The sequence below is a fragment of the Rhinolophus ferrumequinum genome, chromosome 11, assembly GCF_004115265.2.
Source record: "Rhinolophus ferrumequinum isolate MPI-CBG mRhiFer1 chromosome 11, mRhiFer1_v1.p, whole genome shotgun sequence".
NCBI classification, from domain to species: domain Eukaryota; kingdom Metazoa; phylum Chordata; class Mammalia; order Chiroptera; family Rhinolophidae; genus Rhinolophus; species Rhinolophus ferrumequinum.
The window spans coordinates 12,943,693-12,950,742 of NC_046294.1; the positions used below are offsets into that span (position 1 = coordinate 12,943,693).

The following is a 7,050-nucleotide window of genomic DNA, read 5'->3' on the forward strand; positions in this document are numbered from 1 at the left end:
AGACTAATAAAGGTGTTGTTTTGGTTTTTTTTTATTCTCTTATCAAGAATTTGCAATGTGTGGAAAGCTATGTGTTTTACCTTTAGGACAAAATTTTGGCCTGTGTAATAATGATAGTCTTCAATTCCACTGTGCCATTTGTTATTTTTCCTGTTTTATATATGAGAAAGTTTAGGTGCAGTAAGACCAAGATCTGTATACAACATCCCATGGCTACTAATCAGTGAAAACAGAATGAAACAAACAAACAAAAATAGTCTATCTGACTATAGAGAACATACTCAGTCCAACAAATTACTATGGTTTTGTTTCCTTCTCATCTTAAAAGAATTTGTTTTATAGACACAGAGAAGTTTTCATGGCATTGCTTAGATTGAGTTTTGATTTGCAAAATGACCCTGAAACCTAAACATGACAGAAGGTCTCCAAATAATGAATTCTGAAGTTTCCAATAAATCTGGGGAATTTTGCCTTGCATCATGCTGTCTGTTTTACTCTCTTCAGGATATTCTTCTTCCTTCTTGTTTGATGATCTCCTTAGACAATTCTGTTTCAATGTCGTATACAATCTAACTGCCAGGTATACCTTACTGAAACCTCCAACATTCACACAGTTCAATTTTTTTCTCGATGTGACTACGTCATTCCTAATTTTACATTGAATTCACCTGATGCTTTATATTCATTCTGAAACAAATTAAAAATAACAAGAATAATGGACTCTGAAGCTTAGTTTCATCAGATCAAGTGACTAGAGAAGAGATATGTGGGAATAGACCCTCATGAATTCAAGCCTCTACTCCTCTTACAGGTTCTTTCTTTATTCCTGTTTTTCTGTGGGGCAAATAGCAATTGTTGGGAGAATATCCATCCATGTACAATTACAGTAAAGGTGTCTGGAATGTCAACAGTGATAAAACCATGTTTATAGATATGAATGAGTGTGTGTGTGAGAGAGAGATAGAGATAGGGATGGAGAGAGAGAGAGACAGCGAGAAGGGCGATGTGTTCATTATGTGAATAAATTATATGGCCCAACTTTAAATCTTGAGTTTATCTGCTTGAGTTTCCCACAGTCTTACAGAAAACAATCCTGATAGAAATTATTTACTTGATCAAAATTTATCTGCCACAATTTCAACCCAAGTCCTATTAACAGATAAGTCAATTACCTAAATGCCAAAGTGGATTCATGGAGCAAACGAAAAACATGGCAGAATTCATCCTGCTTGGCCTGACATAGAACCCAGATGTGCAGAAAGTCTTGTTTGTTGTGTTTACAGTCATCTACTTTCTCACTGTGGCAGGCAACCTACTCATTGTAGTGACAATCGCCAAGCCGAGCCCTGGGCTCCCCCATGTATTTTTTTCTTTCTTTCTTGTCCTTCATAGATGGCTGCTGCTCTTCTACCATAGCCCCCAAAATGATATTTGACTTACTCACTGAAAACAAAACTATCTCCTTCAGTGGCTCAGCTCTTTGCCGAACATTTCTTTGGGGGAGTCGAGATCATCCTGCTCACGGTGATGGCCTATGACCGCTACGTGGCCATCTGCAAGCCCCTGCACTACAGGATCACAATGAACAGGCGAGTGTGTGGCCTCCTGGTGGCCACGGCCTGGGCTGGGGGATTTCTTCATGCTCTGATTCAAATTCTTTTCATAGTCTGGTTGCCCTTCTGTGGCCCCAATGTCATTGACCATTTCATCTGTGACCTTTTCCCTCTGCTAAAACTCTCCTGCTCTGACACTCACATCTTTGGGTTTTTGGTTGCCGCCAACAGTGGACTGATGTGTATGCTCATTTTTTCTATTCTTATCACATCCTATGTCCTCATCCTTTGCCCCCTAAGAACTCACAACACTGAGGGACAGAGGAAGGCTCTCTCCACCTGTGCGTCCCATGTTACTGTACTTGTCCTATTCTTCATTCCCTGTATATTTGTGTACCTTCGGCCCATGATCACCTTCCCCATTGATAAAGCAGTGGCTGTATTCTATACTATGGTAACACCAATGTTAAACCCTTTAATCTATACTCTCAGTAACTCAGAGGTGAAAAATGCCATGAGGAAGCTCTGGAGTCAAAGAGTAATCCTGGGTAACAATGCATGTGAATAGAGAAGATAAAAACAAAATCTATACATATTTTAACAACAAGTGTGACTAATAGAAAGGATAATGGTCTTGATGTCAAAACACGTGAGTTTAAGTATATTTTGCTCCTCTTACTTTCTGGAATCTTTCTTTAATGGTTTCTCTTTCAAAAAACATCAATATTTGATTAAATGATGACTAAAATTTCTTCCAATTAGAAACTTCTTTGTATTTACAAATTATTGATCAAAGAAACCTATGTAATTTAACATTTGTCACCCCAAAAAATAAATAATAAAGGAATGAATAAGTAAATAAATAAATGGGATATTGCTAATCAACATGAAAATGGCACAATGCATGGAAAAATCTCTGAATTCGTGTGTTCAGTAAAACAATTCCCTGTAAACCTTCAAGTATAGGTTACATATATAACCAAGAGGCCAAGTATTTAAAATACTTAAACACAAAGGCGGCAGCTAAGCATTTTGTTGAAAATGGATAGTTTTTATCCCAACAACTATAGTCAAAGTAGATTTATTATTGTAAGAGATAAAGATCAACCAAAAATGAATGCGTTTTAAGGAATGAGAGACAGGCATTAAGGCAGGATTCATTCCAAAATTAATGCTTCTGTGTTACACAGTCCCAGGGTGCACCATTTACATTGTAATAAGGGCTCTTCCAAGACTAAATTATTTTCTCTGTCTAAAGCCATAGAGGGACATAAAATTCTTCCAGGTACAGCCAGAGAGAAATCTTGCACATGATTTCCCAAGCAGAAAACAAATTGTGGAGCACCTTTTTTATCAAAGGCATCCTATATACCACTTTACCTCCAAACTAGCTTTTATTGGATGGACTTGTTACTTAGCTAATAGGAACAAAGGTATCTGGTAAAAAAGAGAGTTGATGACAGCTGAGTAATCAAGACATATTGTCTGCACATAAAAATTTCAATAGAAAACTTCAAACCAATTGCAGACCAATGAGATGAGAGGATTTTGAGATATAGACATACCATGTTTCCCTGAAAATAAGACCTAGCCAGACAATCAGCTCTAATGCATCTTCTGAAGCAAAAATTAACATAAGACCCAGTATTATAGTATATTATATTATATTGTATTATATTATATTAATTATATTATATTATACATTTATTGTATTTATTATATATTATATTATATTGTATTATATTATACCCAGTCTTATATTATTGTAAAATAAGACCAGGTCTTATATTAATTTTTGCTCCAAAAGATGCATTAGAGCTGATTGTCCAGCCAGGTCTGATTTTGGGGGAAACACGGTAGTGCCATTCTAAGAGGGAAAGAAAACCCCAGATAGAAGAAGGAGATCAAGATATGGGCCAGGAGAGAAGTTCTGAAAAGAAAAGGAGAAAATCAAAATATATGAATATGAAAAAGTCAACAAGATACAAAGGAAGTCAGTGAGAAAGAAAAAGAGGGACAAACGACCTATAAGACAGAAAGAAAACAACTAAAATGGCAATAGTAAGTCTTTACTTATCAATAATTATTTTAAATGTAAATGGGTTATGCTCCCCAATAATAAAAGGCGTAGAGTGGCTGAATGGTTTTAAAAAGAGATTCAACTGTCCAAGAGACTCACTTAAGATTTAAGGACATTCATAGGCTCAAAGTAAAGTGATGGAAAAAGGTACTGCAGGCAAATGCTAACCAAAACAGAGAAGAGGTGGCTATATTTATGTCACACAAAAATGGACTTTAAGACAAAAACTGTCACAAGAGACAAATAATAGCTTCCTATAATGATAACAGGGCAATTCACTAGGAAGATATAATAATTAGAAATATATGCAACCAACATTGGAGTAATTAAATAAATAAAGCAAAAATTAACAGACCTCAAAGAAGAAATAGACTAGAGCAAAGTAATAGTAGGAAAATATAATACTGCACTCTCAATGATGGATAGGACACCTAGATAGAAAATTAATAAACACAATGAACTTGAACGACAATACAGAACAAATAAACCTAACAGACATATATAGAACATTCCCTCTAATAGCAGTACAATATACATTCTTCCCAAGAGCACATGAAAGATACAGGAGAAATAATACACTAGGTCAGAAATATTCAAAAATTGAAGAAGATTGGAATCATATAAAGTATCTTTGCTTAATACAATCAAGTGAACTAGAAATCAAAAGCAGAAGAAAAAATGGAAAATTTCCCAATATATGGAAATTAAACAACACATTGCTGTACAACCAATGGTTTAAAGAAGAAATTAAAAAAGGAATTAGAAAGTATTTCAAGAAAAACAAAAATGAAAAAAAAACTATACACCATAATCTATGGGATGCAGCAAAAGCAATATTAATAGGGTAATTTATGAACATCTACATTGAAAAAGAAGATCTCAAGTAAAGAAGATCTCAAATAAACAACCTACAGTATCTCTCAAGAAATGAGAAAAAGAGGAACAAAGCCCAAAGTTAGCAGAGGAGGGAATAATAAAGATTAGAAGAGAAATAAATAGAAACTAAAAACAACAATTTTAAAAAATCAGTGAAACTAAGAGTTGGGTTTGTTTGAAAAGAAAACCAAAATATACAAATGGGCTAGACAGAGAAAAAAGAAAAAAAAGTCAAATAAATAAAATCAGAAATGAAAGAGAAGACCTTAAAACTGATGCCACAAAAATAAAAAGACTATAAGAGATTGCTATAAATAATAATACACCTACAAACTGGATAACTTAGAAGTAATGGATAAATTCCTAGAAACATACAAGCTACCAAATCTGAAGCAAGAAGAAATAGATAATCTGAACAGACCGATAACAAGCAAGAAAGTTGAATCAGTAATCACAAACTTCCCATGAAAGGAAAGAACATAGAATTCACTAGTGAAGCCACAAAACATTTAAAGAAGAATTAATGCCAATCCTTCCCAAGCTCTTCTAAAAATTTCATAAGGAAAAAAAAAAAGGAAAAAAAAAAACACTTCCAAACTCGTTTTATAAGGCCAGAATTACACTGTTACCAAAGTCAAACTCAAGAAAACTGTAGGCCAATGTTCTTGATGGACATACATGCAAAAACTCTCAACAAAGTAATAGCAATGAAACGACATCTTATAGAAAGGGAGAAAATATTTGCAAATCATGTAATTGTTAAGGGGTTAATATTCAGAACATATAAAGAATTCATAGAACTCAATAGCAAAAATACCCCAATTTGAAAAATGGGCCAAGGACTAGAATTGTCATGATTACAAAGACGATACACAAAAGGCCAAAAAAGTAAATAAAAAAATGTTAAATATCATTAAACATTAGGGAAATGTAAATCAAAACCACAATGATATATCACCTCAAATCTTGTTAAAATGACTATTATCAAAAAGACAAGAGATGACAAGTGTTGGTGAGGTTGTGAAGAAAAGGGAACACTTGTGCACTGTTGCTAGCAATTAGTACAGCCACTGTGGAAAACAGTGTGGAGGTTCCTAAAAATTAACACTACCATATGATCCAGTAATCCCATTCCTAAGTATTTATCCAAAAATACTGAAATTGAGATCTCAAGGAATTATTTGCACTCTGATGTTTATTTCAGTATTAAGCTCAAGAGCTAAGATGTGGAAACAACCAAAATTTCCATTGATGGATTCATGGATTTCTTTAAAATGTGGTACATACATACATGCAATATTACTTAGCATTACAAAAGAAAGAAACCTGCCATTTGTGACAACATGGATGGATTTTGAGGTCCTTATTCTAAGTGAAATAAACCAGTGATAGAAAAATTAATACTACGTAATTCCACTTACACAAGGTATCTAATATTGTCAAACTTACAGAAGCCAGAAGTAATTCCGTGGTTTCCAGTAGATGGTGTAAGGGAGCAATGAACAGTCATTTTTTTAATGGATACGGAATTTCAGTTTGGGAGGAAAATGTTGTGGAGATGGTTGGTGGTGATGGTTGCATATATGTGAATATACTTAATGCCACTGAACTATACACTTAAATAGTTAAAACAATAAATTTATGCTATGTATATTTTAACACAATAAAAAAATACTGAGGAAGAGAGACAAACTGTGAGTGAGGTTGGCAGAACAGAGGAGGAAAATTAACTGTTGAGGACAGAGTTTGGAGCATTGCTTCGTTATCTGGTTCTGGACTTCAGGAGTGTGTCAATTTGGTTTAAAGGTAAAGGCTGATGAGAACAAAGAAAGGTGATGCTTTGCAGTTCCAGCCAGCTCTTTATTGCCTCAGAAGCTGAGGCGATGAAGATTGTAATGGAGCTTCCTTTCTATAGTGTTTCTATACTCTACATCTGGATGTCTTTATGCATGAGTACTTGGCTGAGTATGATTTTCTCAGCAGCTACTGTGTGAAAACATAGTACTTTGCTGCACTTCCCCCAAGATACTCTATCTGTGGAGCAAAGAGAAAGCTATATTCCCCTGAATACATCTTGAGAATCTGTTATCTAGGTACTTTGTCTAAAGGAAGTTGACATGTCTACGACTTTAAAATTACTCAATTTTTGGTAGATAGGAATCCTGCCATCTAAGACTCCTCAGTAAGTCACTATTAAAAATGAAACAATCTCCAAGGGTATTCTGGCACATAACCTTGAAGACTAGCATTTCCATTCTCAGGGCAGACATATCATTTAGGACAGTCACATTTTCAGAGAGTAATCCATTCTCTGAACTCTCACCTATGCCTGAAACCACCTATATCCTATGTCATACTCACCAATGTCAAAATGAGCAACAAAGCCCCATAGTGAAGCTTTCCAACATCCATTACCCAAGCCCAATACTAAACTATAGCCAGAGACACATGTCCATCCATAGCTCAACTGCATTTCTAAAGCTGGCCTCTAAGGAGGTTTGTGGGTGCCAAGTGGGAGTAAATGCACGATTTTGGCTGATG

General features: G+C 34.9%; 1 pseudogene; it reads left to right on the forward strand.

Annotated features, from left to right (window-relative positions):
* Positions 1 to 1,157: 1,157 nt before the first annotated feature.
* LOC117030704 (olfactory receptor 4C5-like) lies at positions 1,158 to 2,121 on the forward strand (annotated as a pseudogene).
* The last annotated feature ends 4,929 nt before the right edge of the window (positions 2,122 to 7,050 follow it).